This window comes from Episyrphus balteatus, chromosome 4 (genome assembly GCF_945859705.1).
Source record: "Episyrphus balteatus chromosome 4, idEpiBalt1.1, whole genome shotgun sequence".
NCBI lineage: Eukaryota > Metazoa > Arthropoda > Insecta > Diptera > Syrphidae > Episyrphus > Episyrphus balteatus.
In genome coordinates, this window is record NC_079137.1 from 57,536,288 (window position 1) to 57,562,038 (window position 25,751).

Below are 25,751 nucleotides of genomic sequence, written 5' to 3' on the forward strand. Positions count from 1 at the left end.
CGAGAATGTTAGAAATCAACAAAACGTCTAATCATAACGATTCAAAAAATATTTATTAATTCAAAATATTCCCCACTTTGAAGTGAAAAAGGAAAACATTTTTCAAGCATAGAATGCTAGACTTTTTAAATCTATATCAGTTCAGGACCCTAATACCTTCCCATTATGTATCTCATTTTTTCTATACCTCCACTTCCACTGCCAAAATCTTCTGTCGGCACTCACACCTAAATCACTTTAAATTTCAATACAGATACGAAAATAATAAAATTACTTGCAGCTTGTCATGTTTAATACATTGCAACAGTTTCATCTGTGGAGACCTAGTTTAAATAGATGACTATGAATTTTGAATGCAAATCCGTTCGTGCACTCAAATGTCATTCAAAAGGGTGTGCGCTATTGAATAATCTTACCCTCGTAGTTGAACCATATAATGTTAGAAAAAAGTCATGGGTAAAAATAATTTCAAACTAAAGCTAAGTTTTTTTTATATAAATTTTATTCAGTAAACAGAAGAGTAAATAACATTACAAAGTTCTTGTGTCAGCTCTTTTGTTTGTATGAACTTCTCTACCTATGACTTAAAAAAAAAGAACTTTTTACATAATTTCATCATGACTATCTTATAATTATTATTATTGAGTAACTTAAATCTTCTGACAAGAAACAGACCTACATAATTTGAAAAATTGTTCTTACGATATAAAGAGAGAAACAAAAATGAATTTAATAAACCGGTCGATGTCGATGGCATTTAAATCACCTTTGATTGTAAGTATCGTGACTCGTGAGGGTGGTGATGAGAATTTGTAACATTGCAACCAGAAATAACCGTAATTAGGTTTTTGGTTTTTAATTACAAGTGGAATACTTAACCATGCTGTGAAGCAGCATAGATAAAGTTTCAAAATGAGTTGATCACACATAGCGATTCAAGTTACTTCGAATGAATGTAAGAGCTGAGAGTTTTTTTTCTATTTATAAAAGAACTTTCTCAGAGTTTTGTTGTAAGAAAAAATGATTTTGTATGGCGTAATGGAGTGTAATAAATAAATAACAAAAAATGCAGTTTATATTAATCTATTAGTATTATTTTTTTATTAATCACATTTACTTTAATTTTTTTGTCAAGCGACACTTTTCGGATCTTCATTCTTCATCATCCGTTCTCAGAATTAATTCTATGACTTTTCAGAATGGTTAAATTCTTCATATCATCGCCTGAAAAGCTCCAGTAAAAATATAGGTACCAAATCTCAATTGGGAATGCGATTTGGGATGGATATTAGTAAGAGAAGTGCTATTAAATTTTTCATTCAATTTCTGTCTAAAAGCAAAATTGTATTTTTGTTTCCTTTAAAATGAAAAAATGCAGTTCTTAAAGTTTTCCCTAACTCAGTTTTTTTTGGCATTTTTTTGAATTATCTTCAATTTTTCATATGATCACCTAAATCCTAATTTGCTTGAACGTTTTTTGGTATCTCAATCAAAAACTATTTATATTTTATAATTTTATTAAAACTTTATTTTAAAAAGATAAAAATGAAGTTATCAATAATTATAAAAGCAAGAAGCTTCTCATTAATTCCCTATTACATTTTCGAAATCTTCTTTTTGCATTCATTAATAATATCATCTATATTTAAAATCTCTTAGTTTGATTTTTTCCAAAACTTCCTCTAACTGTAACTAATTTTAATATCTTGAGAAAATTCGGATTTCGACTTTGTTTTTTTCTATTCCTTGGCCTCTTGGTAGTAGGCTCTATTAAAATGTAGAGTAAATAATACATTTAGAATTTACGGTGCTCGCGTATTATACTAGCACTTCAAGAACAAATTATTTATGATTTTTAAACCACAAAGTTCAGGTGTTTTTTTTAATTTTAAATTTCGATCCAAACTTATATATGTAGTTCTGTCATATTAAAAGTAATTTAAATTTTAGAAGCCAGAAGTTATAAATTAGACCCAGATAAGCCCTGATCAAATATTTTTCACAACAATCCCATTTCCATAATGAAAAACTTCTACCAAATGGCATTTAAGTAGATTTCATTTAAATCAATCTTATTAATCAAGAGCCGAAATTCATTTCATTTACTCACAACTTTGTTGCAATCATAACATTTTTGCAGGTATCCACAATCAGTGGCGTATTGAGGGGGGGGCTCAGGGGGCTCAAGCCCCCCCCAAGCCTTCAAGATCATGTTTGTATTTAGCTGATTTCATCATAATGTACATGATTAACTGAAACTTGTTCGTAAATCTTGGAGATTTAGAGGCAGCACAGATGCTCGAGCCCCCTCCAAATTCTGAAACGGCTGTTTGGGTTTGTTTGAGTAAGAGCCTAAGCTGACGATGAGGGTTGGGATAATTTTTGTTTTTCGGATTTTAGTCCAATTCAGAAATCCTTATATCATTTTTTAGTATTTTGACTTCCAATAACATCCCCGTTAAATTATTGCAAAACTTCTTATGCAATCTCAAAACGCCGTATTTGATAGTCTTAAGTATATTTACTTCTTTTTTTTAATAATATTTTTCTCAAAGATATTGGAAATAGAAATTTTTGATATCTCAAAATCTAAGTGGCAAACAGGTTTCTCTAAGAAAATTGCAGTTTGCGCTTCCGATTTGGATTAAAACAGCAACATATTACGAAAAAACATATATATTTCGGATTAAACATCAAAAGGAATTTCATTCAAAATTGGGTTTTCAGACTTTCACGTTCTGCATTTCACTTTTTGCATATTCACTTGCCGAAAGTGAAATAGGTTTTCTGCATTTTTTCACTCATTTAGATTTTCTGATCGAATTCAATTCACTATGTTACTGTTCGTGAATTTGGGGGCCTTTTTCAATGAATCTGCAATTGCAGTAATTTCACTTTAGAAACAAAATAAAAACGGAAGATCCTTCAGTTTTGACAGTTAGAAGCAATTTCGAAGTTTTCGAATTCGATCGAAGTGAAGAATATTGATATTTCATTTCACGTGAAATTGAAAAGTGATTTGAATTCACTTTCGGTCGAATTGTGGAACATAGGCGTAATTAACGAAAATATTGATGAGTATAGCTCAAAAACTCTTGACGTGATAGGAATAAATTTGTTAACAGTTTTGGATTCAGCCCATGACAAAGTTCGAAGGAAATGAAGTGCTTTTTTTTAAGGATGACACAACTTCTTGCTGTTTGTGTAAAATGTTTGGGACACAAGAACTTTTAAAAACCACTAGGTACTCTGAATGTGAAAGGAGGAGACAGTAGTACGAATCTGTCGAGAGCAGTATAATGCTACTATACAACTTTCAGTACCGCAGCACAGCGTTTAACTCTCGATCAAAGACTAATAAAAAGAAATGAAAATTTTTTCGCACATTTACCCTCTAAACATTTTTGAAAAATTTTCCAGCCCCCTCCAAAAAATTTTCTGGATACGCCACTGTCCACAATCCACACCTTATAAACCTTTACCAATTTGCTTACTTTCCAGTGCATTGACTTCTATAAAAGGTGAGGGTGCCTATTCACGTTAAGAGCACTAGCACAGCATTGCAATAGGTTATTTTTGGTCTCAATCTTAACTGATCCCATGAAAAGAAGCAATACTACAACATTCCAATGGATGGGCAAAGAAACAACTTTTTTTTTGGTTTTGCTTGAGGGAACACCGTATCATTCGCCGCATGGGTGTCAGTTAAGTTATAGGAGAAGAGTCCCAGCAACTCTCAAGCAACATTTCTGAAATCCGGTTTGGTCTTTAGAAGTTGGTAGGTATTCTTTTTATTTTGAACTAAAGTTTACTCTTCCCCATTCGAGAGATGAATAAAGAGAAATACGTTGGTAAGGTACCTACCAAAAGTGATTGAGAACATCCGTAATTTAATTGCATTCATTGACCAGGATAAATAACTAGCGGATTGAATTTTTGTACTTTAAAATGTTTCACTGCTAGTTGGTTATACCTTATACCCAAATCGGATTTATAATTAGGTAGTGAAAATTCGGAAAGAAAAATCCGTAGTGAAGTCAGCTATTTCCGAACTCCCAAAAAGGAATTCGAGTACAATTTTTGTAACCTACCTACTTTTTCTACCTACACGTTTAATAATTCTGTCGTAGTTTTTAAGACAACCTTTGGAATTAAGCCTTTTTCAACACAAAAAAAAATAGTTTTTAATACATATTGCTATTTTATTACACAGTATTTTAATACATTTTTTTATTAATTTGAAGTTTGGATTAAAAACTAATTTCTTTGCACCTAAACTATATGTAACTTCTGGGTAAGAATTGAAATTAAACTATGTACCTTATCTCTTTGTAAGAATAAAGAAAACAAAAAACTAAAATAATGAAAATAAATTCATAATTTTTGTTTTTATGTGGACTTTATGAATAAAATTCAATTAAAAAAAGTTTTTATGACCTGTAGTCCAAAATGCGTTGCGCCTAGGTACAACAGTTGGGCTCATCAGTTAAATGCTGTTGTACCCTTTCTAAATATTGCCGATGGTCTAGTTTACCCGTGGTCTGGCTGAAGTCCACATAACATAAACAAAAATTATGAATTTATTTTCATTATTTTAGATTTCTGTTTTCTTTCTTCTTATAACTTCAGCCAGACCATCAGCAATATTTAGAAAGGGTACAACGTACAACAGCATCTAACTGATGAGCCCTACTGTTGTACCTAGGCGAAACGCATTTTGGACTGCAGATCATAAAAACTTATTCAAACTAACTTGTGCTGCTCTGATCTGTTCTGTCCTAGATTTTTTCATTAATCAGACCTATTATAATAAACTGAAATGTATAATTTAGGAAAACGTCCTTTATTTTTAATACAAAAAAATTCAATTTCAATAATTTTTGTATTTGACTTAAAAATGCAATTCATTCAAAGTATTAAATTTAAATAAAATTTTAGTCCTACCTCATATATAATCCAAATTGTAGAAGATACGCCGAAATTTTTAACAATGTACCTACTATTGTACAAGTATTTAAAAAAATTCCTACCTTTTCACTTCAGCACTAAATACAATCGACATCCCTGTTCCCCTCAAATTCAATTTCACTCAATTTACCCAACTGCATTCTCTCTCACTCATTTTTAAAATGCTTCATTTGAGTGTTTTACCTTTAATTTGAGTTGGTTTATGTTTTTCTTTAACATATTTTTACTTAAATTTTAGTTTTCGGAGTTGCCTCGGTAAAGTTGAACGTGTGTTGTTTTTTCTTCGTCGTCTATGGTTCGGCTTTTATGCATGGTCAGCATTTATTTTTATAATCCAACATCAAGTCTAAGAAGCGTGACATCTCAAAATAAATGCATTTTTGTCAGTAAACTCAAACAAAAATACATCGTTTCCGTCAACTTTTAAAAGAGTTGAGTAAATAATACAAACACAAAAACTCACCTGTCCGTCCATCATAAACGTCATTCGGGTTGGTTATTTAAAAAAACAAATAACAGTATTTACCTACAATTTTAGATCTAAAACCTAAATCAACACGCACTTTTATTGAACAACGGTTGACAAAGCTATTTTGTTTGATCGTTAAGATTGATAACATTTTTTTTCATATCGTTATTTTTTTATTAACTTACCGTTACAACGATCTCTGTGCATGTTCTTTTACACTATTTTTTCGTTAACATTTTTAGAAAAATAGTGAAACCCTAAAAAAGTCTTCAACAAAAAAAAGATCCAATCTCTCTAAGAAAAATTTTCGCTTGATCTCTTCTGTGATCTCGTCGTTTCGTCGTCGTTGTCGCCGTCACCGTCATAAAACGATCATACATACCTGTCTCTATACAACCAACACATTTTGTTGTTGTTTTTCTTCTTTCATAAAGAGTTTTTAAACAAGTGTTAGTGCCTGACCAAACACATCGATACACCGACACACCATCTCACCGAGAGATCGCATCGTTTTTCTGTGTCGTCATCAACTCACCTGTATTATTTATTCTGTATATTGGAATTCGTCGTTTGTTTTTGTTTTATTTTTCCTTGCTCAAATTGCACATGTGTGTATACTGTGTTTATATTTGAATGTGTATGTGAGTTACCTACCTGTTTTGAGCGATTACACATTTTTTTGTTGTTCGTTTTTTTTTCTCTTTTTTCGCGAAACTGTGAGAAATTTTGTACCTATAGTTTTTCTTGATCGCGCGATCAAAAAGTTTTTTGTATATAGAGAAAAGTCTTTTTTTCTAAATAAACATTATTTTCTTCACGATATTTTCTCGTAGTGATTAATAAAGCAATGTAATTCGTGTTTATTCGAAATTTGATTTTGCGGTACATTTTCTCTATTTTGTTACAAATTAACAACAACAACCAACTATACAACAGAGTCTCTCTGCTACCTACCTGCTGATTGGATAAAAATAGCTCTTTAGAAAATATCAGGTAAGAATGGTACCTATCTATTGAAGTCTTACAAGAATCATTATTCCCAAAATTAGAATTCTGGTCTTTCCTAAAAGAACTCATCAGCTGTTAATGCGCAGAATGTGACACTTGCGTTTTTAGCTAGAAACAAACTTTTAAATTTTAATTTGATTGAGTTAAATGAAGTAGAGAGTACCTTCAGCCATATATTAGTATTGACATTACATTTTGCAGGGGAATTGGTTAACGTACCTATTATTTTTTTTTTGTCACCCGGAAGTTATTTTCGGAAATTCACAATATAAAAAATAATTTTGGGGAAACAAAATATTCAGAGAAATAAACTTTGTCTTGAACATTGACCTACTATATATGGACTGCTAGTCGTTTGACTTTTCCATACAAAAATTGAAAAAAAAATGATTCCACATCTTTCTAGCTCTACTAGCGGTATAACCTTAGACGGCGAAAAGAGGAAACTTTTAGTGAATGACATCTGTCGTTAAAAGGTAGTGCTTTCTCTGTTTTTCTATATTTGTTCCTTTCGCACTTCGTCAAAAATGTTGCACTTATTCTCCGCTTTTTTTTTAGGGCGCTAGTATCGCGAAGAAACAAGTGGAACCAACCTGAATATGCTTCTAGCAGTCCATATATATTAAGTCAATGGCCTTGAAATTTCCCATTAGTACATTATTAAACTGTACTATACTAGGGTAATTCCATGACACGAATTTTGAACAAATTATGCAAAGTGTTTTACATTTTCCAAAAGCAAATTACTATTTATATATGGCAACTCTATGCAAGTTGCAATAGATTTTTCATTATAATCCCTTATGGCTGAAAATTAAATTCAAGGAGTTTAAATAAGCTTGTCAACTATAGAAGAATTTCACATGAGTGTTACGAAAAATAGAGCCCACAGAAAACAAGATGAATCTAATAGTGACGATGACAATATCCCTTTCTGATTGCTAAAATGAATAACTATTTAAGCAAGCTTTGTTACACAATATCCGATTTAAAATTACTTTAATGAAAATGCATTGATTCTTTATTCTTGCAACAATAAATCGCAGGTAACATGAGTTACCAAATTTATGTAGCGTAAGTTTCCTGAATATTTTCAAATTTTTCATCGAAATATGGAATAAATGCTTGGTTTTGTCACTAATTTTAAAAGCTTGTGTTTTTATATATGGAATCTTCATTTAAAACAAATTAAGATTTTAAATTTCACAGAAAAAGTTTATACTGTTGGACTCTTAAAACTCGTGTCCGATTTTTGTAGTGAGTTACCAACAGACTTTTATTTTTCCCAAACAAATGCTTAAAATAAAGAAAAATATTTTACCTATTTATAAAGTATTTTAAAATTGAAAAAAAAAAAAATATTTATTTTTTTTTTCAATTTGAGTAAAGAAGGTATCTACCAATCTGATGAACGAAGTAGGTACTACTCCGTATGGGCCCTAAGAAAGGAACAAATACATGAGGCTTTTTATCAAAAGTTCTTTGAGTTCCTGAGAAAGAGCTTCTCAAAGTTGTGTAGGTATAAAATACACATTTCAAATGTACTTGACCCATTATTATTTTGAACGCCTCATATATTGATTTAGGTTCAGGTTCAGAAGTAGTTATAGTGACGTCTGCTGTATCAAACTATGTTTAGTAACGTTTTCAATTTCAATGTTGTACCTGTAAATGCCAAAAAAACTCTTAAGCTCGTTGTCTTCACATAGATCTAAAGAAAATGTTCTGAAAAGTGAGAAAAGAGCTTAAACTCATCTTTTTTGCATACCACTCAATAAAACATACATATCTGACTACAAGTTTTAAAAATATATTCTATTGATCCGTTAACAAAATATACGCAAAACCCGAAATATACCTATTTGTCAAAAAAAAGCAACACTTTTTATCCGTTATTTGAAGTTTTGGAGCAAAATTATAAAATGCAATTTAGAGTAATCGCTTTGATTATTCCTTGTGAAAAAATTTAATCAAAATCCTTTAGACCCGTTTTCGGAATGATTGCAATAACTCCAAAATTTTGTACAAACATTTTTTTTTATTACCCGCTTAGAAGGGTTAGATATAGAAACACAAAAAAAAAAAAAACAAAACAAAACAAAAAAAACAACATTCAGAATTCCATAAAAATCGTTTGTATCAAATTTGAAGCGAATCCGTTCACCCTTGAAATTTTTAAAGACACAAAAATAATACTTGCCTAAAGAGCAAGTAGAAAATATTAATTGCAAATAAAAATATTTCAATACAAATCAACAGATACACTCAAAACTAGATGGCACTCAAAAAAGTTTTGCTTTATAAAACTCTGTTTCTTAAATCTCTCGTAGCTCAAAATTGAATTTTATGGCTTACGCCACTGTTGTCCTCATAGCATCATGTATTAAACCTAAATTTTAGAATAATTTCACAACTCATGTTTCTAGCTCAAATGAAGAGGTTTGTTTCCACAATTAGGGAGCGTGGACAACCCTTGTAGTTTGAGACAAACGACCACCCTTAGCATCATATATGAAGGCAGTGAATGAGGTACTTGAAGTAGAATCGAATTTCTTGGAACCGGTTTTAAGACATTAATTGCAAGCTTCGTGAGCTTGGACTTAACTCCCACACCACTTAGCTTTGAAGAAGCTTGAAGAACACAACCTACAATAGGGCTCTAGTTTAGGATTCGTTTATACATACATATATGTATGTATGAATCATCTGAACAACAGTAAAGGGTGACCTAGCCAAAAAAAGGTCGCATTCAGGATTGCTTTCATTTATACTCACCTTCACTATGTCAATATATAGTTCTTAGTCAAGTCTCATGTTTAAAAAAAATCAAAATAAAATTTCAAAAAAGTACGTATACGCCACAGTGAACATTATTTTTTTTTTATTATAATTCATAGATATGCATTAATTAATTTTAAACATTTTTTAATATGCCATATGTTAAACAAAATCATGTTAGTATTTTAAATTATACCTGGAAATTCTGTAGTAAGGGCAGAATGAAAATAAGTAACTATGTTTTTTCAATTTTCATCTTACTGTTCGCTCGATTTTCTTAAATAAAACAAATGTTATTAAAAAAATGCAACTGAAGTACTTTTAATTTGTATTATTTTCCACCATAAGGCCAGATTTAAGTAAGGAAACTCATGTAGAAAGCATTCATTATGGGGCCTTGCAAATTAATTCATCAATAACCAAAATAAATTATCACCTGAATAATTTCCAAATTAATAAAAAAGTTTTGTAGGTATGTACATATAATATAATAAACTATGTACTCAAACAAATTAATTGCCTTTTGATATACCTATGTATATTATTGGTATTTTGATTGAATATCCTATCTTGCTATCATGCTGGAATTTCAATGACAATTTGAGTGCTTATATTAACCATAACTTTCTAACTGTTTGAAATTCCCTATAATGGGTGTAACTCCGGAACCATAATATATGCCAAACTATCATTCATGTAAGGTATTTCAAATTCAAGTATAGATTACTTAAGCCCCGTTTAAGATTGACAAAAAAAAAAAAGATTTTATGTGCTTAATACCTACCTTAGCTGGAGATGGGGATTGAATTAAAAACGACTCATGCATAAATTCCATGCAAACACAAACAAAAGATACAATAACAAACACTCCACACACATACACCTACAACAACAAAAACACCCATGCATTAAAAAAGGTGTGGGTAGGGTTTGCATGGTCGGTTGTCGCGTCGTCTTAAGTCGTTGCTTTTGTCGTTGTCGTTCGTTGATGGTAGGTTTACGGTACGACGAAGGTAAGTTAGGTACATTTACCTGTGCAACAACAAAAATCTTGCAAACTGCGAGAGACAAAGACAATAACGAAGGGGGATTTTATTCAACGAAACGTTAAGAAAACAAAAATAAAAACTATACAAACTCCACTTTGACTTGCCGTTTGGTTGCCTTGCCGGTGCCATTTGGAGATATCACGAGATTCACGACTGACTCTTGGTTTTCTACTCCTAGTCTCTACGCAAAGAAGAAAAAGAGGTAACTAATAAATGTATAAAATGTAGATATGTAAAATAAAAAATCCAAACACAAAAGAAGTTCGGATTGAGAGAACAATGATGATGAATGATGTTCGAACAAAAATCCACTGCATCTTCGAAATCTAAAAGAAAATTTATCTTCAATTCAGAAAATCACAAAAAAGACTCAAGACTTCATAAAAATGTCATCAATGAAAGTTTCGAAAAATCAGTAAAAAAGTTAAATGTCAAATCGCCATTATAGATAGTTTTGGTAAAAAAGTGGCAGTCGTAAAGTTGTCATGCAATATGCTGCTATAAATAACAAACACAAAATATATAAACTTTCGTATAGTCATAAACATTTCATCGAATTTGTCAGTCGCACAAACTAAGCAAAGAGTGGGAGTTTAGTTGGTGGGAGACTGGTTTATTGTTGATTTTAATGGTCAACTTTGTATATTTACAATATTGTACCTGAGTGTATGTGTGATTTTCATTCGTGACATATGAATTAGATTTTTATCGATTCTTACTTTACTTCTGCTACCATTTTAGGAGATTCATTTAATTCAATAATAAAGTTATTAGAACACTGAAATTATAGCATTTAGTGGTCATAATTCAAATATGTATGTATGTATAAGTGTAATTGTACTTATTGTGATTTTATGAATTATTTAATACGCCATAGATATTTCAATAAAATATATCAATAAAAGCCACCTGTCATAAATAGGTACCTAAAAATATTTATGAATGATGCATGCTCCTTTTTTGAACACAAAATTCATTCCAACTTAAATAATGCTTCTATAGAGCTTAACCAAAGATGCAGTAGCACAAATGTAAAGCTTTATAGAAGCAAAGTTGTTTGTCGGGATGACAAATTGAATGTTATTATTTTTTAAAAGCGAAAATTAACAATTAACTCAACAAAATACCACAGGACGAAACATTTAAACTCAAACTAACTTCAAATAGTTACATTTACACGAGCTTTGTTAACTTCTTAATGAGGAACTAGGAGTGTAGCTATCTATCAGGTGAGAGGATTGGGGCTGGATAAAAATTTGCTAAAACTGGATGAGCAAATTCATGCTCAAGTCTTCAATTCAATTCATCTTTATTAAGACATTTAAAGTCTTCAGTGCCTAGCAAATTAGCATAGCGTTCCTTACAGGAACGATTTACCATTCCTCTCTATCTCCTCGCAACCTTCAAGAAAGGAAGATATTTAACATCTTATAGGGAAATGTCCAATTCTCCAAGAAATCAAGAGATGTTCTTTCATATAGAAAACAATTTATTGAAGAATAAACCAGCAGGAGTTTATGATGCAAAATCTATCAAAAAAAAAAATGTTTCACTGAAAAATTGAAATTCCCCTAGAATCCCCAAAAATCAACTTTTATCAAAAATTTCAAACTGCTGTCGTTTGTCCACCTCGAGTTCTTTACGTATACCAAAAATCATCGTTTGTCCACCCTCTGTTTAGGAGACCTTCCAAAAAGAATTTTTAGATAGCAAAAAAGTACGCATACACCACAGTGTACCTACTGAAAATTACTTTTTTTTCAAAAATTCAAACGGAAATCGTTTGTCCACCTTGAGAAATGGATACAAACAAAAAATCATCGTTTGCCCACCCTACGTTTAGGAGATATTCAAAAAAACAAAATTTGTACTGAAAAATTCAAAGTCCCCTAAAATCCCCCAAAAATTACTTTTTTCCAAAAATTCAGTACAAATTTTGTTTTTTGAATATCTCCTAAACGTAGGTGGTACACGTCAAGAACTCGAGGTGGACAAACCGTCGTCCTAGTATTGAAGTGCCGTATACGCCAAATTGCTCTAGGTATGCAGTCTTATGTTTTCGAGGTTGCTCTTTTAAAATCTGTTATCCGTTTTTTTTTTCTATCTTTTTTCGTTGCAGAGATATTACTATTTTTTTTGACAGAAACAACAAATTTTGGCATTTACGTCAAATTTTCCATGATATTTACGAACATTTTGAGAATTGTTTTGACGTACGTCTTACATCGTTTATGTTTTTTTTGACGTACGTATAAAGTTGAAAAAACTAAAAATATGCTATTATCACGCTTTTTGATATAAGTTAGTTAAATTATCTTATATCTTATCAATTTAGTGCGTGTCATTACGTTTTTTGTAGTTTTTTAAATGTTTCAATTCAAAGTTTCAGTTTAATACAATCAGGGAAAAGTACATTTGTGATGCACTTTTAACACAAATATTCTGAAAGTTTTGTCTGCTCATTATTTTTCTATGATTTTTTGTCCGAAACTGTGAGCTCCCACCTTTAGCTTTTAGAATTTGTTTTTATATTAACTAGGTATATTATATTAATATATAGAATTCACAACATGCAGTATCCAAAACTAATTCAAAACAAAATTAAATTCTATCTCTTCCTAAGAAAATCATAATCTCTTAGCTCTTGCTTTGACATAGATTTGATAACCATAAAAATTTCATGATAATTTATCACAATGATTAATATCCATATTGCGCCATAAATGCCTCAGCTCAAGTACCTAATTAAGTTTTTTTTCCTGTGTCTCTTGCTGAGGTTATTGGACCTTTTGTGTGCCTCCCTTTTTCAAGGTCATGAAATTCATACCCAATTTGTCATGCTTATTGAAAATCTTATCGCATCTTAAGCCAAGTAACATTATATTACAAAACAAACTCAGAACCTAAATAAATGTAAAAATAACTTTCATAAAAGAAAACAATTTCCATTTTAGTTTTGTGTTCTCTACCTAAATATCTTCCTTCATTTAACAAACTTTCCACACTTTGCATTTAATTTTTACAAAAAATATTCCATTAATTTCCATTAAAACATTTTGCATCGGAGTGCAAGAGTAAAAATTTACAAGTAACCTAGTCTCGTCTAAGTGTTCCAAAGCATTTTTAAAGTACTTTACTCTTGTATACTTTCGATGGCACCACGCAAATAATGCAAAAAAAAAAGAACAAAAAATGCATCGAACCACCAATCTTTAGATTAATCTAAGTCGTCAGATGGAAGAAAAGCAGCCGGCATGATGCGAACGTGGCGCATTTGTGCATCCATCAGATATGCATACACTACATTGGGCACTAAGTCATCCAAAAATAGTTGGGCGGCAATTTTTTTTTTTATTTTTAATTTATTTTGTTATTCCTCCGACATGCAACAGACCGTGCGTGGAAAATATTAAGAACGCATCCAAAACCCAGACTATTAGGCAGACACAATTTAATACAAAAAAAAATACAGAATATCTCAACTCTTCGTTCAGCGCGAAGAAGTGAGCTATTTTTGTGCTTTTGTATTTTTAAATCAAATCGAAAGTCTTGTATTTGCCTGATGTCAGTTTTAGCCGCCATACACAAATCAGTCCAATGAAACGCGATGATGATGGAGGAAATGTTTTCATTTTTTTTTGTTTTTTTTTTTTCGTTCTATTTCTTGTCATAATAATCATCATCTTCTTAATCCGAAGCATCATATCACGCTAATGAATGACGTTAAACAAAATAAAAAATGATCGAACGATAATGTGGCGGTTGTTTAGGTGCCAAACTGCCAACTTATGAACGATTTATCTGTTATTAAATATTTCTTGTCTATCATCGAGAGTTTTCAAGGCAGATATTTGGGTTAAAATATTAAATACACGCGATTTGCATTTTCAGTTTTTATTTTTCTTTTTTCTAGAACTTTCATCTATAATTTTAATAAATTTTATTCAACTCACTTTTTTTCAATTTCATTAAAATCGGTCCAGTTGTGATGAGAAAGTCGACCCCAAGGTTATAAAAATTAGTTTTTAATGCATTTATTTTGCATTACAAATTTAAAAATAAAAAATATTTATTGCAACTAAAAATATTTTGCATTAAAAAGAAAAATGTGACACTGAAAAATACATTGAAAATAAAATTTGTATTGCAAATTTTTAATATAATAATATTTTGCATTAAAAAATAATTTTATTGGAGTGCCTAACGAAATTTTGTGCATTGAAAAAAAAAATTGAATGCAAAATGTGTGCATTAAATATTTATTTTTTAAATTTGTTAAATTTGTTACCTACAATTTTGACTAAAAAAAATATTTAATGCACACATTTTGCATTGATTTTTTTTCAATGCACAAAATTTTGCACGTCCAATAAAATTATTTTTTAGTGCAAAATATTATTGTTTGCAACACCATTTTTTTAATGCAAAATATTTCACCAGTTGCAATAAATATTTTGCTAATGCAAATTAGTCTTATTTGCAACAAATATTTTTTTTAAATTCAAATGCATTTTAAAATATTTAATGCACACATTTTGCATTGAATTTTTTTTTTCAATGCAGAAAATTTTTTATTTGGAATACAATTTTTTTTTAGCGCAAAATATTTTTATTTGCAATAAAAATTTTACTTTCAATGCAAATATTTTTCAGTTGCAAAAACTTTTTTTTTTAATGTAAAATATTTTTAGTTGCAATAATTTTTTTTTTAATGCAAATATTTTTCAGTTGCAATAAATATTTTCTTAATGCAAATTTTTTTTATTTGCAACAAATATTTTTTTTTTAATTTAAATGCATTTTTTTTAAATTGATATTTTTACAATCCTGATCGACCCTAATGTATTGAACCCTAAAAAGTTTTAAGCCCTATTTTTTTCGTTTCCTTTATTATCGTAGATTTTCCTATATGTACCTACCTCATCACTTCCAGAATCTCCATCTCGAATATCCCTCGTCTCCACAAAAAACTAATTATCTTCACAGTGGAAATGCGCATAACTCTAAATAATGGATGACACTGACAACCTGTCTTGACATCAAGTCGTGCTCAATTTAAAATAAATCAACACATCCGATATTGCAGTATAATCTTCGCTGTCGTATGAAACTAAGAAAAAATCAATTATACCTTAATCCAAGCTGCGCATCATGACAGCGGAGCTCGTTCCTCAATAAGCCAATTTACGATACACACACATAACAATAATATACGCTTCCTCTTTCCCCGAAAAGAAAATCAAATCAAAAAAGACCAGATGTTACTTCCTTTGGGTGCACTCCAATCGTGCCGTCTTGAGTTGCGATCTTGCGTCGTCCGCGAACACATTAAGCAACGATAAATTGAAACGCGTGCCATACATCCGTTTTGTGAAGACGTTTATTGCACATATTTCCAGAGATCATCTCATATCATCATTCGTCAGAAAAAAAAAAATTCAAAAGAAATCAATAAGATGGTTCTTAAGAACTCCTATAGGGGCTCTTATTTGCTACTATAGGTGTCATCTTCATGGCCTTGATTGATCTTCTTCAAATTATTTTTTTTCCTCTTCGTTATTTGTTTATCCTGAGATCAGCCAAAGGTGCTAGAGTTTTTTGTAGCTTTATTTTTGAGAATGGAAGATCTAAAAATACTTTCCATTCAAAAAAACAAATACTAAAGTGAGTGGCAGAAAAATAATCGAAAGTTACCTTCATGGGAAAGCTAATTTTCTTTTTTTCAATTTATTTTTAGTATTCTTTTTGTTTTGTTTTAACGCCTCTGGTTGAATGTTTCACACTTGAAAGGAGGAAAATAAAAGTAATGCCAGAAGAAAATTGAAGAAAATTAATGATGATCACGACTTTTATTTGTTTCATTTTATTTTGTAATTTAAAATTTTATTGCTATAACCAAGGATTGTTCATGAACATTGGCGTCTAAAAGGTATTTTTACACTCAAATAAGAAAAAATGATGGTATTTGGTCTATCAATCTTGTAATTTTTAAAGTATACAAAAAAAAAAACATCACATATTGGTTGGCATTGTTGATTTTATTGCTAGAAAAGTAAAAATCAAGAAACAGAATTTTTAAAAGGATTCCGAGAAAATTTTTGAAATTTAGGTTATATAAAATATTGATAATTGACAAAATGGGTCGAAATTTTCTATATTTACAAACACAGTCCTTATTCTTAAAATGTATCCATAGATTTTTGAAGTGAAAACTTCTTTAGTATCGTAATGATTTGAAAGAAGATGAAACGAAAAAGCGACAGAAAAAATCAATTGATTATAACTTTTGTTTTAACAAATAGATGAATGAAATTTACACTGTTGATAGGTAATGTGCAAAATTTCAGTCAATTTTATTTTCAAAATTCTGAGATAACGGTTCTTTTTCTAAACACGTTATATCTTTTGATCTAGAGCACATATAAATTTTATTTAACAGTTTGAAATTTCGACTTGGTTGGCTTTAAAAAATTCTTACTTTTTTGTAGGCATGGTAGAAATATGATTGAAGCGTCATATAAAAGGTGAAATAATAAGCTTTCAGATGGTATAAAATTAATTATAGATTGTAATTTAAAAAATATGGATTTAAAGGTGATGGAATAAAAAAGGTAGATTTTTTCGATTTTTTTGCAAGAAAAATGATTTTTTAAGGTTTCACTTCTACCAAGTGTGAATTGGACACATGATTTTTTTTTACAAAACTGCTTTGTTTTCTTTATAATAATACTTTTCCTTATTTCCTGTAACTACCTTGGTAACGGCTTCTTAAAATAAAAAGAATGGAATAAATAAATAAATAAAGTAGGTACCTACCTATTCCTTTTTATAAGAAAAAAAAAAAAAATACTTTTGCCATCAAAACAAAATTTTGTTGTTCACAAAAATCGTGTGCAAAAAAAAAACAACTAAAGCAACATAAATTTTTTTGAATTTATTCACTTTTCAATTTACAATTTTCAAAAACATATAAACAAAAAATTTGGTACGTCATTAAAAATATACTTCTTTGAATTGAAAAATTTCAAAAAAAAAAAATCCAAAAATACTTTTTTTTGAAAAGTAATATTTTGTAAATATTTCGATGAAATTGATTCAAAGTCCTGGATTTGATAACGCAGGTCTTTCACCCTCCCATATCATATTACTACGGCCTATTGACAAGATTTTTACTTGCGATATACACAGAGAAAAATATGACCCGCTAAAAACTAACAGATTGCCATATTGTTTTACCGTCCATACATTTCATAAGGAAATCTTATTAAAATCAACGATTAATAAGGTTTTTTTAAGGAGATTTCTTATTATTTTTATAGAGAAAATCTTATTAAAATTTGACTGAAAAGCTGATTTTTTTTTGCAACTTAGCACTAGAACAAAAATCGCGATCAATATTTTCATGGCAGGTTGGTTCAGGTGGTAAGGTGGGCGACTAATGATTTGAAGTCTCCAGTTCGATTCCCAGCCTGGTCATTGTTTTTTTATTTTTTTTGCAGATTTTAAAACAATAAGGAAAACCCGATTGTTTTAATAAGGTTTCCTTCTTGGATGAAAACCATAGAGAAATCTTATTGTTTTTGTTCTATTTTATGTGGTCTATTTTTCTCTGTGTAGGTACTATAGGGCAAGTTTAGGATTCGTAAAAAAAATCGAACTCGAGATAACAATTTTACATGACATTACGATGATGGATAATGCCAAAAAAGTGGGTCCGGCAATTCTGTCTGTCTGTCTGTCTGTGTGTGTGTCCGTCTCTATCTGGAGCTGCAGCCTAAACGAGTGAAGTGATTTTCTTCAAACTTGGTAGTTAGCAGTTTTTGGTGATTCCCTAGAGGGGAAATTGAAATTTTTTTTTTTGACCTAAACTAACGGTATACTTGCCATATAACGGAAATAGAAAAGTTAATTTTTTTCAAAAACGGCTCTAACGATTTTGATTTAAATTTTTGTTTGTAGTACTACACATAAGAGCCAACTTTTAAAATAAAAAAAATATTTTTTGTACCGTTATTAATGGTACCTGTCATAGAACGGTTTTTTTCGTTTCTGAATATCTCGTACAACATTAACCCGATTTAAATGAATATTTTTATACAAACGTGTGTAAGTAAAAATAATATTAAGAATCTAGAAAATTTTCAAAAAACGAATTTTTGGATTTTTAAAAAATATTTCAAAATTTTTTTTTGAAAAATCAATTTTTTGAAAACGGATCAATGAAAAATTTTGAAATTTAGTTTTTTTGTGTAAATTAATTATTTCTTCAAAATGGCATACCAACTTTTTTTTTTAAAAATGTTAAAAAAATTGTATACATAAAAAATTATTTTTTAAAAAAACCGCTCCTACAATTTTCGAAAATTTTTTTCTAAAAATACATTTTTATACAAGAAATAAAATGGCATATTTGTTTTTTTTTTTTAAGATAATTTAAAATGGAGTTTAATTAATTATAAAAACAGATTTAATTTTTTTATACTACTTATGAAATTTCTTCAAAATATCAAATTTTAAATTTCTTGAATAAAAAGCTTTAACATTATAGTTACTTTAAGCATAAGAGCAAGTACGTGCGACCCCAGTCGTGCAATTTATTTTGTATCGTTTCTTTACCAACTTTTTTTGGTACCAAATTTTGCGGTCCGTAGAGAGCAAAACAAACTAGTCCATGAGGATGAACGTATTTTGCAATACCAATATTCATTAAAATTTGCTTTAGTTGTTCTACTTATTATAACTCCTTTTTGAAAATATTTTTCTATTGACAAAAAATTCTTTGGAAAAAAAAACGTTTTTAGTCTTAAAAAATTCCATTTTGTAGCTTAGTTGAACAGACAGAGTGAGAAACAGAAACACAAACAGCGTACACTTTTTTAACTTTGACCTCAAATATCTTTAGAATGGTTATATTAATGAAAAAAGTTAATAAGACCTTTTTTGTGGAGCAATCAATTTCCAACAAGAATATGTCTTGCGCGTTTAATCATTATAATTTTTCAATTTGTTACAAAATTAAGAACAAAAAACGAATTTTTAAAGATTTTCTCGATTTTTGGACCTCAAATATCTATTCAACGGTTAGATAAACGAAAAAAGTGTATAAGGCCTTTTTTGTAGAGCGTTCAATTTCCTACAAGAATATGAAAAGAAATTTACTAAAAAGTCAATTAATAAAAAAATTATTTTTTTTTAGTAGAAGCTTGATGTAAAAATGGAAAATTGCAAAGCGGAGGACCTTCCCATTAATATAAAGAGCTCATATTTGGTGTGTATATTCTAGAGGGGTCTAGCAATCGATTTTTCGGAGTACCAAATCAAAAAAAAAATTTTCGATTTTTTTGACCCACCCTAGTACACATACAGAATAAAGGGATCCACTTTCTTTGTATTCTCTATCTCTATCATCATAGTTCAATTTCTTTCAATTGAATCCTAAACTTGACCTTAAAAATGTTAAAAGATTGAAAAAAATGTACTCGTAAATGTAAAAAAATCCAACTCATAAATGTCCAATATGAATGTGGTAGGTATCTATTTAAGTGTCACTGATGAAGATAAATTTTATTTTTTGTTTCTATTCTTCACACCTCATTGTACTGAACTGATCCTTAAACTCACTGCGTTCCTTTTTAACATGCAAACATTTAAAAACAACTAGAAACATGTGGCAATGTTTTATTTTAAGAATTTCAAATGGTCATTGACCACCTGTTTTCTGTTTGGTTCGTTTTATCCATTGAAGTCTGTTACATCATATTATAAGAAATTATCCATAAAAAGAATAACGCAATACGCCTCTTAATTGAATGAAACTTGATTTGAATAGCATACGCCCCATAAATAGAAAATTTCAGTTCTTTTTCTAGGATTGGATAAGGCAACATGTTGTTGGTTAAAAAAAAAAAACATTTTCATCTGTGCTATCACAGATGTTCTGGTTGGTATTTTATTCACTTGACATAGATAATACTACAAAATTTGACCTGAGTAGGTAGTAAATTTCAAAAAGGAATAAATACAACTTAATTCTGGAGTGCGTTTCGTTATTGAAATACATGTTTTTTTTTGTTTTTATAGAAAAGACATTATTAAAATTTTTAATAAAAATATTTCTGAAAATTTTGAACATTTTAAAAGTCGAAAAACTAATGCTAACAGCAACATTTTGACAACACTTAAATCAAGATACCTCGTTAAGAAAACTAAACTAACATCTTTTCACTATTATTTAACATTTCCCAGCAAAAAAAAAAAAAAACTGCGCTCTTAAAATGCAACATTTTTTTAAAGAAGATAAACATAGTAAATTAATTCATTAGGTATAATTTTCGACATGCAACGCAATTGAAATATCAATAAATTGATTTTTTTTTTCAATTTACCAGTTTTTTTTTTGTTTTTATCTCGTCAGACATAAATTTATTAATTTAATTACCGTACTCTGCCAACGTAGAGAATTTTCAATTAAAAACAAATTATCAGAGCATTTACACCGGTTAGACACAAGCAGCGCCATAAAACATAAAAATAATCTTTCCACAGCATCTATCCACTATATCCACTTGTAGACATACAAGTTGCGAAATACAAACTTGATGCATTTCGAAATGGCGCCTTTAGCATCAAAAGATAAAAAAGCCAGAAACTTCCGCAATATTTTGTTAATTATAATTTTTCGAAAATAAAATTTATGTGCGTTTTTTTTTTTTCAACGAAAGAACTTGACTATTTATGGCTTCAGATGTTTTTTCTTCTTGTATAAGAAAATATTGCCAACATTTATTTTTGTTTTAAGGGAAAATTTGTAAGTTTATCTTTGCACTTAATAAAAATAACACAACTTAAACTATTCCAAGTGAAACAAGGAAACATTTTAAATTCGTTTGCCGATAGGGCGAACCAAACTTAACCAACAAAAAGTGTTTGACCTACATTAAGGTACCAACAAACTAGATAAATATGTTGGCTCCATTTTGTTATGGGTATTATTTTCGTGTTTCACTTCCCTCTATCACTTCTGCCCACTCACCGGCAAGTATATCTACCTACAAGTTTAACTAACTTGTTTTTTTTTTTTTTTTGTTTATTTATTATTTGTTGATGCCCCTTTTCTAAGTTCTCCATCACGATGTTGTTATTCTGAGAAGAAAAGTACGGTCGCCCCCTAAAGCATCATACATACCCAACCAACGAATGATAAATAAGTAGTAGAACTAGTAAGTAAGTAGGTACCAGGTACCTTGTTAACCTTGGTGAGTTTCTTTCATTTTTGTTTAGATTTTTTTTTATTTTTCATAAATCACAAGCTATGGCTTTTAGAGATGCAAAATAAAACTCAACACACAACAACACTTTGGGAAGTCAAGAAATGTTACAGAGCCGCAAAACTTAATTAGAAAGGCAGACGAGAACGAAATGTATTATATCTCTCACGAATAATACTTTTTTTTTTATTATTATTTTTTACTACCACAAAGGTTTTGACCATATTTGCCAGTTGTGTTTTTGTGTTTTTATTTTGTTATTTTGTTTTGATCTTTTCGAAATGCATAATATTTTTTTTTTATTATTATATAGAGATTGACCTTAGTGGTTGGAGTTGGGTTTTTTATTTCCATAAATCTTAATATGATATTGGATTTTTAAAAAGGTGGTTATTCGTTTTATTTGAATTTTATTTAAATTGAATGAAAAATATATAAAAAAAATGTGTTGTAAGAGATAAAATTTATCAATTAAATTAAATTTTGCAATATTTTAACAATTGGAAGGTTATTTTTGCTTTTATATACATTATACCTACATATATAATTTGTTGTTGTGTTAATGTTTTAAAATATTATTTAGAGTTAAATAATTTAGCAAGAGTTGTAGATAAATTGAAAATTATGGCTTTTTCTTGTATTATATATAAAAAAAAGAAAAAGGTACATTTGCACGTAGTAACTCATAATAATTATAATATTGAAGTTGTTAAGATTACATAATTACGCTTTTAGTTTTTTTTTTTTCATAAGGTTTTTATATATATACATATATGTATGTATAATAAATATAGTAATTAGTGGAGTAACTAAAGCTCAAAAATTGGCAATATTAGGGAACCCGGCCGAACAGCTTAGATTTTGATGATCTTTTTTTTCAAACGTCGGTAATTAAAAATACTTTAAAGTCTATAGATTAAAAATTGCCGGTGTTGCCGTTTTGATTTTTTAAATTTAATTGAAGATTTTTGTGAACAAAAACAAATTTTTTTTCAAAAATTTTTCTTAAATTTCATAAATTAATTGATGCCAAAAGATTGTCTAGGAAATTCAAGGAAAAAACATATATGAGAGTGAGGGACAATCTTCCATAGTTCAAGCGATAGATGCAATTTTCTTATTAATTGACTTCAAACACAAAAAAAAATATTTGAACACAACGGCAACACCTACAATATTCAAATATACATTTTTTAAAAGCTAGAAGCTTAGTCATATATGTAAAATTAAAATTAAGTTAATTGAATGAACGGCTTTTGAAAGAATGGTAATTGAACTCAGATTTTTGAAAAAAAAAAAAAATATTGAAAAAATTTTAACATGTCGTTTTTTAAACTTGGTCGTAATATAAAATGCATTTATTTTCAATTTTTTTTGGTCGCATTTATTATGATTTCAAATTATAAAAGGAAATGTCAATATGTATTACGGTTTATGAAAAAAATTAAAAAGTATTTCATTTTCGAAGAACTTTTTTTAATAAAAGTTTTGAAAAAAAATGTAATTTATTTTTTTTTTTAAAGTTCAACATCTAAACAAAAAATTATTTTTTATTCATTTAATAACCCTTACTGTTGAAAGTTAAATAGCAAAATTTTAAAGTTCCTATTTACCACAGTTCTTGAGAAAATTAATTATTTCAATGCAAAAATTCAGTAATTTTTCATTTTTTTTTTCAAAAGTGTGATATATTTTAACTTTTTTGCTTCGAAATTCAAGTGATAATATTTATGGCCAAAATTTTTTTTAAATAAATTTTTATTTTATTAGAAAAAGTTTGGAAAAAAGTCATTTTAAATTTTTCTTTGGTCGCATTTATTAATAAGGATAAGAATGAGCTTCTGGCTTTTTAAAAATGTATTTTAAAATATTGTAGGTGTTGCCGTTGTTTTCAAAATATTTTTTTTTGTGTTTGAGGTCAGAATGTTAGAAAATTGCATTTATCGCTTAAACGATGAAAGATTGTCCCTTACTGCCTTTTATATATTTTCCTTAAATTACCTAGAGAATCTTTTGCTATCATTTGTTTTATGAAATTTAAGCAAAAAAAATGGTTTTGTTAAAAAAAAATTAATTTTAATTTTAAAAAACAATACGGCAACACCGGCAATTTTTAATCTATAGACTTTAAAGTATTTTTAATTACCTACGTTTGAAAAAAAAATCGTCAAAATCAGAGCTGTTCGGCCGGGTTCCCTAATAATTTGCTTTAGTTACTCTACTAAATTATTACAAATACTTTTATATTAAAAACTTTATTTTTAATTAGGGTTGTAAAAATATCAATTGAAAAAAAGAATGTACCTATTAGAAATTAAAAAAAAAAAAAAAATAAAAAAAAATGTTCGTAAAAAAAAATATTTATTGCTACTGAAAAGAATTTGCATTAAAATAAAAAATTTTATTGCAACTGAAAAATGTTTAACATTTTTTTCATGAATTTTTTTTTTATTTGCTATAAAAAATTTTTGTATGCAAATATTTATCAGCTTAAATAATTTTTTTTTTAATGCAAAAATTTTGTATTTGCAATAAATTTTTTTTTATTAAATTTGGAATGAAAAACAAATGCATTAAAAAAATTCTTTTGTACAACCCTGTGGTTAATACAAAAAAAACATTAAATTGCAATCAAAAGTTTGATATATGTATAAGAAATTTGAATTTAATTCTAATTCTAATTCCTAGGCACCTAAATTATAAATTCGTCTTCTTTCTTTTTAATACAAGAATATTGATATTTAAGTAAACTGAATCAGAAACGTAAACGAACATGGACGCTATTTTAAAATAGAAATAAAAATTCTTTCGTCTAGGCTACGGTTATCGCTACCAGTTTTTTCTGATACAAAAACTAAAATAAAAAAATCTTTATTTGTATTAATTAAAAGACGCTTTGTGTTTTTTCGAAGTAAAATATATGAATTACTGAATTATATGAAATACTTATTGCCGATCGGCAATAAGATTTTACTTAACCCTTTCGAACCCAAGCTATGAAAATCAATATTAAAAAATGTTTTTTCGGTATTATCGGGTCAAAAACATCACAACTAAGAAATATGAATAGCAAAAAGTTATTTTCCAAAATAATAAATAGCAAAACTAATGTGTTTTTCTCATGTTATAAGTAACATGCACTGCCTATCACCGGCGGATCCAGGGGGGGGGGCACGGGGGCACGTGCCCCCCCCAGAACTGGTTCATACTTAAAGCAAATCAAATTATAAGAGTTGTTAAAATATATGAATAATAACAGAAAGAACTTAAGTGAAACTCTTGTCTATTTCTGGCTGAAAATGCGAATTTTATTGTTTGCTGATCCACCTCACAAATAAATAAACCACTATTTGTTAGGTAAACACGAATTTTTTTTCGATTTAAAAAAAAGTGAATTTTCTAAGTGTTTTTTTTTAACTTCAAAGTGATTTAGGTGAAAAATTTTGATATGGACATTGACAATTAAGGTATGAATTGTATTCTAAAAAAAATTTAATTGTATATGCAACTCTATTTTTCCATACGAAGCGGTTGAAATACACACTTAAAAAATTTGCACTTTTTTCGTTATTTTTTTCTTACGTTAGTGTTTTTAAAATAGCGCAACCCGCCACAAATTTCAAAAGAATCGGTGCAGTAGTTTTGAAGTTATAAAGGGCACCGGCTTGAAAACATTAGTTGTGGGGAGAACGATTTAAAGTTTTGAATCCTGGACTAAAACGTTCGTAAGCGAAGTATTAAAATACTCATAACTTGGTCAATTTGGCTCCAATAGACCTACAATTTGAACACAATATTCTTGAGATATAAAAAAATGTATTGCAAATAAAAACAACAAAACTTTTCCCAGAAAAAAAGTACCTACCTATGTTTCAGTTTTTTTTTTTAATCTTAGGAACTTTAATATTTTTTATTAGAATGAAGTCTCAAGTATTTGACTAAAAACTACGAGGTCATTAAAAAATGGTATAAATATGTCCATAATATTGCAAAATTTTATACAAAATCAATTAAAAAACGAAAACATTTTTTTCTACATTTCATCTTTAAAACTTAATTTCTCAAAAACTATTTAGGCCCATTTGCTAATACGGGTCATAAATTTGAATCCTAAATACATAGGTCCAACATAGTTCTTAAGTTCTTCTTATTTTATTCTACGTTGCTAAAAAATATTTATATGGAACTCAGCAATGATTTTCTTTCATGATA

General features: G+C 28.9%; 1 protein-coding gene across 7 annotated transcripts in view; it reads left to right on the forward strand.

Annotated features, from left to right (window-relative positions):
* Positions 1-5,220: 5,220 nt before the first annotated feature.
* LOC129919842 (rab11 family-interacting protein 3) overlaps positions 5,221-25,751 on the forward strand; it is a 161,822-nt gene continuing 141,291 nt past the window's right edge. For 6 of the 7 annotated variants that reach the window (XM_056000916.1, XM_056000918.1, XM_056000917.1 and 3 more), the window contains exon 1: positions 5,221-6,430. The gene's annotated coding sequence lies outside the window, so the exon portion shown is untranslated. Of the gene's footprint in view, positions 6,431-10,338; positions 10,475-25,751 lie in introns of those variants that run through there. The other variant, XM_056000925.1, reaches the window with a different exon arrangement.